Below are 12,398 nucleotides of genomic sequence, written 5' to 3' on the forward strand. Positions count from 1 at the left end.
TTGACTTTTAGACGTTCCTCTGCCTGGGCGTTTTTCCACCGTCTGATGAGAACGGGAGCGCGCTGCTTGGGCGCCCGGCAGGGCGCGCCGGCCGGCCCATTGGCTGGCCTCCCGGGTGCCCGGCGCCCACGGGTTTCGGCCGCAAGGAGGCGCGCGCTGGGCCCCCTGTTTCCGGCCAGATGCCGGGGGAGGCCCCGGAGGTTCTCGCGGCGGCCCCCTTCACTGGGTACTGGCTTTCCCCTCTTTTTGCATTGTCCCGGCTGTTGAAAATTAAAACGGGGCTGCCTCGCGGCAGGGACCCGCTCATCCAGACACCCGAGCCCCAGCCCCGCCTGCCAGCCGGCGGGCCCTTCCGCCGTCGCAGTGCGGGAGCAGCCCCGAGCCAGCCCTGGTTAGCGGCAGCCGCTCTCAGGTTGCTTTTCTTGCGCTCTCTGGCCTGCCGGCCTAAGGCCTTGGCAGATGCCCGTGCAAACACAGTTGGTGCAAACACAGTTGGTGCAAACAAAGGTGCGGCCGCAGGAATATGAGAGCACAGGAAATATGAGACCTACCCCAACCCGAAGGCTCAACCCACGGCACAAAAGAGCACAGAAGACCCAGAAGACTGTGGGGTCCCAGAAGGAGAGGGGACTCCGTTAATTGACCCCGAGCTTTAGGGTTGCTCAAGCTCCTTCCCGGGCAGCATGCATTCTACCCACTTTTCTCGTGCAGATGAGGAAGCCAAGGCTGAGGCCCAGCCCCTGGCGGCTCGCTGTGTTTGTCCCATGGGAGGTGGACCTGGAGGCACTCTCTCATGATAAGGCTGCACTTTTTTTCCTTGATATATTTTCAAATGTCTGCCTAGTTATTTCCGAAGACTGAATTCTTTAGCCCAGGCTGCGGTGGCCCCCTAATAAAGAAAACAAATGCCATACGAAGACTAACCCCCTAGAGTGGAACTGCCTGGTCCAGCGTTTGAGGCACAGGACCAGACGATCCTCCCGCAGGTCGGCCGTCTCCCCTGGTTCTGTGTGGGGAGCAGGCAGGGAAGCCCTGCTCCGTGGGCCGGCGGGAAGGCTGGCAAGCACCCGGTGCATTTGAGGAACGTGTGCCTCCGTGTGAGTGCTGTGCAGGCGGCGGGGCCTGTGCCCTGTTGTGGGGCCTCACTCTTAACGGATTTGAATGCTGTGGGAGCAGTAGGCAGCCAGGGGATCTTTGGCAAAGGTAAATTTGATCATAGTCCTCTCTTGCTTGGGCGGTTCCCCATTGCTCTTAGGGTAAAGTCCAAAATCTCTTCAGGGCCCACTAGGCCCTGCCTGCCTCCTCGACCCTGTCCTGGGTTGCTGTAACAAAGTGCCGCAAACTGGTTGGCTTTAAACAACAGAAATGGATTCTCGCAGTTCTGGAGGCCAGAGGTCCAAGACCAAGGTGTGGTCCAGCTTGGTTCTTACTGGAGGCTCTGAGGGACACTGTCCCATGCCTCTCTCCTGGCTTTGGCATTGGATCAGCACGCCAGCATGCACCTGGCCTGCTCCCCGTGTATCCTCTCTTCTGATGAGGATAACAGTCATATTGGACCGAGGGCCCACCCTGCTCCAGGATGACCTTGTCTTAATTAACTATTACATCGGCAATGATCCTATTTCCAAAGAAGGTCACCTTCTGAGGCTCTTGGAAGGACATGAACTTTGGGAAGACCCTACTAAGTCCACACAGGCTGTCCCCCAGACTCCAGCACCCTAACCTTCTCTCTGCTCTTGGCACCCCACTGCCTCAGGCTTCACCCATGCTGTCCAGCTTCCTGGGCTGCTCATCTCCCAACTAACGTTCCTCCTGCAGTGTTGTGGAAATGTCACTCTCTCAGAGAAGGCCTCTGGAACACCCCAGCTTAGGGTAACTGTGGTGCCCACCCTCCCCCTTCCCCTTTCTAGGTTCACAGAACTTACGACAGTTATCATTGAAGTGATACTGAGTGACAGTGGATGTTCATGTGTGCCTCCTCCACCTAAATCTGCTCCTCAGGGGCAGAAACCAGGTCATCTGGATGAACAATAACCTTAATTCCATGGCCGAGGAGGCTTACAGACTGACCTGGGAAGCTGGTCTCCACAGGACAGGCCCGTGATAAGGAAGACCTGTGCCAAGCCCAGCAAAGTCTCTCAGGAAGGGCTCAGAGATGTGGCCCCTGCACATGGGAGGGAGATCCAAATCCAGGCTCCACTCTCCCTGGGATGGCACAGTAAACAAATGCCACCTCCTGACCTGGCTCATAGGGCCCTCCATGGCCTGACTCCACCTCACCTCCCTCACCTCCAACTCAAATCAGTGTCCTGCTCTGCCCCCTATGCTGCCCCACACTAGCTACGTTCTTGCTTCATGCTGCCAAGCCACTTTCAAGTGGGTCACTCTACCCAAGGCCTGAGATTCTCTGCATCCAGAATTTTAGTTATTTTTATCTACTTATTTTTTGAGATAGGGTCTCATTCTGTCACCTAGACTGGAGTGCAGTGGCACAATCGTAGCTCACTGCAGCCTCGACTCTCCTGGCTCAACTGATCCTCTGGCCTCAGCTTCCCAAGTAGCTGAGACTATAGGTGCATGCCACCACGCTTGGCTAATTTTTTTTTTAATCTTTTGTACAAATGAGGTTTTGTTATGTTGCCCAGGCTGGTCTTGAATACCTGTGCTCAATCTGCCCACCTCAGCCTCCCACAGTGCTGGGATTGCAGGTGTGAGCCCCCACATGCATCCAGATTTTTACTCACTGGCTTCTTATCATTCAGATTTCAACTCCAATCATCGTTTCCTGACCATCCCTGTTGTCTTCCATCAGAATACCATGCTTTATTTTCCTGTAGTGTTTTCAATATCTGTGATTATTTCATTCATGCCTTTGTTTGCTTGTCTGTCACACTGCACTCTGGGAATACAGCTCCATGGGGCCAGGGCTGTTTTTCTTTGCCTCATTCACTGCTGAGTCCTCAGTGCCTAGACTAGACCCTGGAACGTAGTGTATTTGTTAAATGACTGAATGAGTCACTTAGTCCCCCAAATCTGTTTCTTCAGCTATAAAATGGGGCAATCTTAACTATTTCCTAGGATATAACAATTGCACCTGCCTCAGAGAGCTATGAGGATTCTGTAGGATAGTGTATATGAGCCTCCAACAGAAACACTCAGCACACGTGAGCCATTATTTCTATCTCAGATTCACCCATCTTCACATGGAGAGGGCACGACTGGGAATGAGGTGGTAACTCTTTCAGATCCCAGTAATCAGCTCTCTGTTCTTGCAGTTATCCAACCTTTACTAGAAAAGATGGAAGAAATGCAGTATTGTGGAAATAGCCCTGGACTTGGACAGAGAGGTCTTGAAATTGAGTTCCTTGGAAATTTTCTGAGGCTGTGCCCTCATGTGCAAAATGGAATTAATTATTCCTATAAAAGCATACATGAGGCCAGGCATGGTGGCTCACACCTGTAATGCTGGCACTTTGGGAGACTGAGGCAGGAGGACTGCTTGAGCCCAGGAGTTCAAGACCAGCCTGGTCAACAGAGCGAGATGTTGTCTCTAACAACAACAACAGCAACAACAACAACAAATCCAGATGATGTGGTGGTGCAGGCCTGTAGTCCTAGCTGCTTGACAGGCTGAGATGGGAGGATCACTTGAGCCTAGGAGTTTGAGGTTACGGTGAGCCGTGATCATGCCACTGCACTCCTAAGCAACAGGGCAAGACCTTGGTTCTAAAAAAAAAAAAAAAAAAAAAAAAAAAAAAGGCACTTGCATGAGTACTTTATGTGTAAATTATAATGCACTTATTTCCCAAATTAGCATTCCTTGGAGTCTTAAGCAATTATGTACTAATTATATCAAAAGGAAATGATATTGCTTGTCATTACTATAAGAGATATGCTTAAATTTGTAGTATTTATGGGTTTTTCAGATTTTCAAAGTGATACATTTTATTGCAGAAAATGTGAAGAATATAGAGGAATATAAAGAAAAACGTTCTAAAATCACTCATAACCCCTGTATTCATGCTTTAGTCCTCACATGTGTGCCCGGGAGCAAACAGTGCACGTGAAGGGCATCCTCACCAAACTGAGATGCCCTCAGCTGGGTGATACGGGAAGGTGACAGGTAAGTGGCTTCCTAGAAGGCCACGGAGAGGACCTGCGCCTGTTCCACACACTGATGCTTGCTTGACTGAGTCCTGGGAGTGGCTGGATGGGAAGGAGGGCACAAGAAGGGGCTATGGCCCTAAACAGGGCATTTAACTGTAGATTAAGAGCTTTCAATTTGAATTGAGGTGCTTCTGGGGGCCCTTAAACTTACAAAATAATTTCTTAGTGGTTTAGGAAAATAGAACAATTACTGAAAATACCAAAAAGTATAAAGAAGGAATAGTCACTAACAATCTCACCACAGAGCTAGGAGATATTAGGATTTCAAAATATTTCTTTTAGCTTTTGTTTCGTTGATTCTGTTTATTTTTACCTTTGAGATAATACCCCCTCTCATTTTACATCGTGCTTTGCAACCGTGGCTGCACACTGGAATCCCCTGACAGTACAAACTATCAGTGTCTGGGTATCACTCTAGATATTCTGATTCAACTGATCTGCATTAGCACTTTTAAAACCTCCCTAGGTGATTCTGAGGTACAGTCAGAATTGAGAACCACTGACTTCAGATGTAATTCACATTTTCTTGTGAATTATAGCAAACATTTTAAATAGTTTTCTATCATGTACATATGCCACAGCTCCTTAACCACCTCTCTAATATTAGGCATTTCTGTTTCTATTTGTTGTTGTTGTTGTTGTTGTTTTGTTTTGTTTTTTTGAGACAGGGTCTTCCTCCGTGGCCCAGGCTAGAGTGCAGTGGCACAATCTTGGCTCACTGCAACCTCTGCCTCCCGGGTTCAAGCTATTCTCCCACCTCAGCCTCCTGAGTAGCTGGGATTACAGGCACGCACCACCACAGGCCAGCTAATGTTTGTATTTTTAGTAGAGACAGGGGTTTCACCATATTGGCTAGGCTGGTCCCGAACTCCTGACCTCAGGTGATCTACCTGCCTCGGCCTCCCACAGTGCTGGGATTACAGGCATAAGCCACCGCTCCCTGCCATCTATTAGCTTAAATATTTTAAATAACACACACTTAAGAGCACTTAAATATCTTTGAGCCAACGTTTTTTCACATTTCAGGCTTTTTCTGGGCTGGGTTCATAGAAATAAAATTACTACTAGGTCAAAAGGAATGGTTTTAACTTATCTCTTATTTTATACTGCCTTTCCTCTCGAGAAAGATTATACCAAGGCCAGGCATGGTGGCTCAGGCCTGTAATCCCAGGACTTTGGGGGGCTAAGACAGATGGATTGTTTAAGGTCAGGAGTTGGAGACCAGCCTGGCCAAAATGGTGAAACCCTTTCTCTACTTAATTACAAAAATTCGCCGGGCATGGTGGCGGGCGTCTGTAATCCCAGCTACTTTGGGAGGCTGAGGCTGAGGATCTCAGCTCACTGCAACCCAGGTGGTGGAGGTTGCAGTGAGTCAAGATTGTGACACTGCGCTCCAGCCTGGGCGATAGAGCAAGACTCCATCTCAAAAACATAAAACTAAAAATAAAAAATTGTACCAGTTTACAGGCCTAAAATAGTATGGTCCTACCATGCCCTTGCCAGGATGAGGATTACTACTTTAATATTTGTCCATTTCAATACAGGAAAAATGTTCAATGGTGTTGTTTTCATTTGCATGTCTTTGGTTTTACTAAGATTTATTTTGACTTACTGAGATAATACTTGTTCTTTTCTATCAACTACTATTATACTATTTCCTTTTGAGAATTGTCTTTTGATGGCCTTTGCTATTATATGTGGACTCTTTACTTATTAAGGATATTAATTTGTAATATTTTGACTGTCACACATGATAGAAATATTTTCCCAACTTGCTATTAACCTTTTGATTTTGTTTACATACCTGAACCTTTAATGCATATGTAGCCGAATCTATTGGTATTTTCTGTTGGGATTTGTTCCATTGCGTATTAGTCCTTCAGAAATCAGTCCGATGCAATTTATACTGTCTTATGCTTTTATTTGTTTGATATTTTATATGTAATAATTTAATCCACCTGGACTTTATTTTGGTATATAATATGAAGTTTAGTTGCCACTTTATTTTTCCCAAATGGCCAACTAAGTCTCCCAGTAGAATATATGTAAATGACTCTTCCTTTCCCCTATGAATTTGTGATGTGTAAAACATGGTGGTTGCGTGTATGGACTCTGTTGCCAGACCCCTTGAGTCTGCATTTCCACTTACCAACCATTTGATGTTGGACAGCTTATTCAACATTTCTGTGCCTCAGCTTTCTCATCTGTAAAACTGGGACACCAGTCATAGTGCCTGCCTTACGGAGTCGCTGTGAACATGACTGCTCTGTAAACGTGAGTGACGCTCTTTCATTCAGCTCGTGCGTGGACTATGGTGTGCTCCCAGGTCTGCGTTCCCGGTGTTCTGTCCCTGCGCCGAGTCCATTCTTGCGTCCTGGCAGATGCTGATGTTTAGTGGGGCAGGCTGTCTCCCGCTGCTGTCGCTTTTTGGTTTTCTTGGCCTCCGTCGCCTATTGTGCTTTAGGAAATAAATGGTCTACCTTTTCTTCACTGCTCCAGGCCCTCCATTTTCATCGCAGATAAGCAGTTAGTTGAAAAAGACAATCCTTGCATCAGATAAAGGCCTAAGAGGGTCTTCGTGGTTTGCGGGGAGGAGAATGGGTGTGGGGGAGGGCCATGAGTGACGTCAGAGGATCCTGGGAAGACGACAGAGGTGGAGAATAAAGACGAGGAGAGCAAAAAGGGAAAGGGCCCAAAAGGGACGTTTAAAGATAAGGTTCGAGGTGAGGACGGCCGAAATAGTAAACACGGTGAGCCGGGGCTGTCATCCCGGATTTCTTCCCAAACTGGGGGAAGAAACTGCGTTGGAGTGTGACGTTAAGAGCGCAAAGGCCGGAACTGGGCGCCGGTGGAAAGCACCGCCCAAGGCGCAGACCGTGCAGCGCTGTACGCGACTTGCGTGCGGCTGACTGGAAGGTGTGAGTGACGCTGCTGTCTTGCCGGAGGGGGTATAGCTCAGCGGTAGAGCTATTTGACAGCAGATCAAGAGGTCCCCGGTTCAAATACGGGTGCCCCTTGCACGCAGTGACTTTTAGAGGTTTCCAGGCTCTAGTAAAACCTACCTACACACACAGTACCCTGATTTCCTCCAAAGACCCTACAGCCCACTGGAACTGATACTTTACGCTCAGTCCCAGAGAGGGGCTGGTTTCCCATCACACGTTTCTTCTGACCCAAGTAGGGGTTAGCCAGGGGCTCTTGGAGAGGGACTGCTCCCGGAAAGGTGTAGAAAAGCCCCGCGGGTTTCCCGGCTTCGGAAGTGCGTCGCATCTCACACACCTGCGCCCCTGGAGCCACAGTCAGGTTCCCAGCCACATATATTGTTCAAGTAAGGATGATTTGGAGAGGACATTGGGATGCTAAATGATATACTTTTTGGAATTATATTGTGAGTAAAAAAATTGTTTCAGTATTTAGTTTTAGTATTTTGGTAGACCCAATATTGAATAGCGATTCTATTCAATAGCTATTTTCAAAAATACTTGCAGAAAGTGCATACTACCATAACGACATATTTTATTATACTAAATCAGCTCTGTGACAAAAAAAAAAAATTTAGTTTATTTGCATATATATCACCTAAAAAAAAAAAAAAACTCACACTTTATCTGAATTGGTATACTATCCCAGCCTGTTTGGATAGACTTGTGAGTTGTGTGTACACCACATCTGGTTCCAACGACATCCTGCTGAATCTTCTTAGGATGTACTAAAGACTTCCTTGCCAAGAACATTGTTTTTATTCCAGTGCTGTGCTCCCCAAATCGCACCCTTGTATTGTTGCTGCACAAAGAGTTCTGTCTTCAATATTGCACTTTTAAACCGAGTATACCAGCATTCACAATAACGGCAACTGTTTCACCTTTTATAAAATGAACTTCCAAAAGCTTTGGTTCCATTAATTAGATGCCAGGACTACAGACCTGAAAGGGGATTGTCCTCAATAACAGACTTATGTTCACCTTTTTAATGATGGCTTTGTAGTTTCTCAACTTCATTAATCACCAGTTTACCAACTCATTATTCCCCAGGATAATGTTTTCCTCAGAAAGGTTTATCTCCATTGGCTGGTGGGGAGGGTGCACTGGAAGGAGAAGAAAATCAAAGGAGGGTAGTCCATGCTCCGTGTGAGACTGAGATTCTGGAGCAGAAATCAAAACCTTGGAGTCACAGTCTTTTTTTCTTTCTTCCTTTTTTTTTTTTTTTTTTTTTTTTTTTGAGACAGGGTCTTGCTCTGTTGCCCAGGCAGGAGTGCAACAGCACAATCATGGCATCACTGCAGTCTCGACCACCTGGGCTCAAGCAGTCTTCCCACCTCAGTACTCCCACCAGAGTACCTGAAACTACAGGCGATTTCTTTTTCTTTTCTTTTTCGATTTCAAGGATTTTTTATTTTATTTTATTTTAGGGTTGGGGGTACATATGAAGGGTTGTTACATGCATAAACACGTTTTACAGGGGTTTGTTGTACATATTATCACATCACCCAGGTATTAAACTCAGTATTCAATAGTGATCTTTTTTGCTCCTCCCCCTCCTCCCACCCTCCCCCCTCAGGTAGACCCCAGTGTCTGTTGTTTCCTTCTTTGTCTTCATAAGTTCTTATCATTTAGCTCCTACTTATAAGTGAGAACATGCAGATTTGGTTTTCCATTCCTGCATTACCTTGCTAAGGATGATGGCCTCCAGCTCCATCCAGGTTCCTGCAAAAGACATGATCTCATTCTTTTTTATGACTGCATAATATTCCATGGTGCATATGTACCACGTTTTCTTTATCCACTCTGTCATTGATGGGTATTTAGGTTGTTTCCATGTCTTTGCTATTGTGAGCAGTGCTGCAATAAACATTTGTGTGCATGTGTCTTTATGGTAGAATGCTTTACGTTGCTCTGGCTATATTCCCAGTAATGGGACCAAATGGTAGTTCTGCATTCAGTTCTTTGAGGAATCACCATACTGCTTTCCACAATGGTTGAACTGATTTACGCTCCCACCAACAGTGTATAAGGGTTCCTTTTCTCCACAGCCTTGCCAGCATGTGTTATTTTTTGACTTTTTAGTAATAGCTATTCTGGCTAGTGTGAGATAGTATCTCATTGTGGTTTTGATTGCATTCCTCTAATGATCACTGATATTGAGCTTTTTTGCACATGCTTGTTGGCTGCATGTATGTCTTCTTTTGAGACGTGTCTGTTCATGTCCTTCACCCAGTTTTTTTTTTTTTTTTTTTTTTTTTTTTGAGACAGAGTCTTGCTCTGTCACCCAGGCTGGAGTGCAGTGACGCGATCTCGGCTCACTGCAAGCTCCACCTCCTGGGTTCACGCCATTCTGCTGCCTCAGCCTCCCCAGCAACTAGGACTATAGGTGCATGCCGCCATGCCCAGCTAATTTTTTTTGTATTTTTAGTAGAGATGGGGTTTCATCGTGTTAGCCAGGATGGTCTCGATCTCCAGACCTCAAGATCCGCCCGCCTCGGCCTCTCAAAGTGCTGGGATTACAGGTGTGAGCCACCGCCCCTGGCCATCCTTTGCCCACTTTTTAATGGGGTTATTTTTCTCTTGTAAATTTGTTTAAGTTCCTTACAGGCCTTTGTCAGATGCATAGTTTGCAAATATTTTCTCCTGTTCTGTAGGTTGTCTGTTTACTCCGTTGATGGTTTGCTGTGCAGAAGCTCTTAAGTTTAATTAGATCCCATTTGCCAATTATTGCTTTTGTTGTGATGGCTTCTGGTGTCTTTCTCATGAAATCTTTGCCCATTCCTATGTCCAAGATGGTATTTCCTAGGTTGTCTTTCAGGGTTTTTATAATTTTCAGTTTTACATTTAAGTCTTATTTTTTATTTATGTATTTTACATTTAAGTCTTTAATCCATTTCGACTTGATTTTTGTGTATGGTGTAAGGAAGGGATCCAGCTCCTATCTTCTGTATATGGCTAGCCAATTATCCCAGCACCATTTATTTAATAGAGAATCTTTTCCCCCTTGCTTGTTTCTGTCAGCTTTGTCAAAGATCACATGGTCATAGATGTGCAGCCTTATTTCTGGGCTCTCTATTCTGTTCCATTGGTCTATGTGCCTGTTTTAGTAGCAGTACCATGCTCTTTTTGTCACTGTAGCCTTATAGTATAGTTTGAAGTTGGGTAATGTGATTCCTCTAGCTTTGTTCTTTTTGCTTAGTGTCGCCTTGGCAACTCAGTCTCTTTTTTGTTCCCATATAAATTTTAAAGTATTTTTTCTAGTTTTCTGAAGAATGTCATTGGTAGTTTAATAGGAATAGCATTGAATCTATAAATTGCTTTGGGCAGTATAGCCAAATTAATGATATTGATTCTTCCTATCCATGAGCGTGAGATGTTTTTCCATTTGTTTCTGTATTCTCTGATCTCTTTGAGCAGTGTTTTGTAATTCTCATTGTAGAGATGTTTCACCTTCCTGGTTAGTTGTAAGAGATGGAAAAATTCCTGGACACGTGTACTCTCCTAAGACTGAGCCAGGAAGAAATTAATTCCCTAAACAGAACAATAAGGAGCTCCAAAATTGAATCAGTAATAATAGCCTACCAACCAAAAAAAGCCCAGGACCTGATGGATTTGCAGCTGAATTCTGCCAGATGTACAAAGAAGAGCTGGTATCATTCCTACAGAAACTATTCCGAAAAATTGAGGCAGAGGGGCCTCTCCCCAGCTCATTGTATGAGGCCAGCATCTTGATACCAAAACCTGGCAGAGACACAACAAAAAAAGAAAACTTCAGGCCAGTATTATTGATGAACATCAATGCAAAAGTCCTCAACAAAATACTTGCAAACAGAATCCAGCAGCACATCAGAAAACTAATCCACTGTGATTAAGTAGGCTTCATCCCTGGGATACAAGGATGGTTCAACATACAAAAATCAATGAATGTGATTCATCACATAAACAGAACTAAAGACAAAAAACACATGATTATCTCAATAGATGCAGGAATGGCTTTTGATAAAATTCAACATCCCTTCATGTTAAAACTCTCAATAAACTAGGTACTGAAGGAATATACCTCAAAATAATAAGAGCCATTTATGACAAACCCATAGCCAATATCATACTGAATGGGTAAAAGCTTGAAACATTCCCCTTGAAAACCAGGAGAAGACAAGGATGCCCTCTCTCACCACTTGTATTCAACATAGTATGGGAAGTCCTAGCCAGAGCAATCAGGCAAGAGAAAGAAATAAAGGGCATCCAAATAGGAAGAGAGGAAGTCAAACTATCTCTGTTTGCAGACAACATGATTCTATATCTAGCCCATATTCTTGGCCCAAAAGCTTTGTCAGCTGATAAACAACTTCAGCAAACTTGCGGGCTACAAAATCAATATACAAAAATTGCTAGCATTCCTATATCCCAACAATAACCAAACTGAGAACCAAATCAGAAAAGCAATCCCATTCACAATTGCCACCAAACAAAACAAAAAAATACCCAGGTGATTTGTATGTTTTGTAGAGACAGGGTCTTGCTTTGTTGCCTGGGCTGGTCTCAAACTCCTGGGTTCAAGCAATCCTCCTGCCACCACCTCCCAAAGTGCTGGGATTACAGGCCAGAGCCACTGCACCCAGCTGGGAGTCATAGTCCTGACCATTGTCAACAGCCGAATCAGATGCAGGCAGGCCTCTGAGTCTCTTTCCAGGTGGGTGGCATGGAGGAGGCAGCTAGATCCGTGCATTCCAGCAGTCCCTGAACTCTCCTAAGAATTTTTCTATTCAAATTTTAATCACAATCTTCACATTTTTAATATAGGCATGCTAGGGCTTGTTTGGGTGGACATTTAATAACCAAAAGCTGTTTCTAGGCACTCTGTGCTTGGGTGTGCCTGTACGCGTGTGTTTGTGATTCACTTGTCACCATGTGGTGCTTTAATACCTGTGATGGCAAAAGAACAGAAACCAGGGATTAGGAGCAAGATGGCCGAATAGGAACAGCTCCAGTCTCCAACTCCCAGCGCGAGCGACACAGAAGACTGGTGATTTCTGCATTTTCAACTGAGGTACTGGGGTCATCTCACTAGGGAGTGCCGGACAATCGGTGCTGGTCAGCTGCTGCAGCCTGACCAGCGAGAGCTGAAGCAGGGCGAGGCATCGCCTCACCTGGGAAGTGCAAGGGGGAAGGGAATCCCTTTTCCTAGCCAGGGGAACTCAGACACACAACACCTGGAAAATCGGGTAACTCCCACCCCAATACTGCGCT

This window comes from Rhinopithecus bieti, unplaced genomic scaffold (genome assembly GCF_001698545.2).
Source record: "Rhinopithecus bieti isolate Rb0 unplaced genomic scaffold, ASM169854v2 scaffold_64120, whole genome shotgun sequence".
Taxonomy (NCBI): Eukaryota; Metazoa; Chordata; class Mammalia; order Primates; family Cercopithecidae; genus Rhinopithecus; species Rhinopithecus bieti.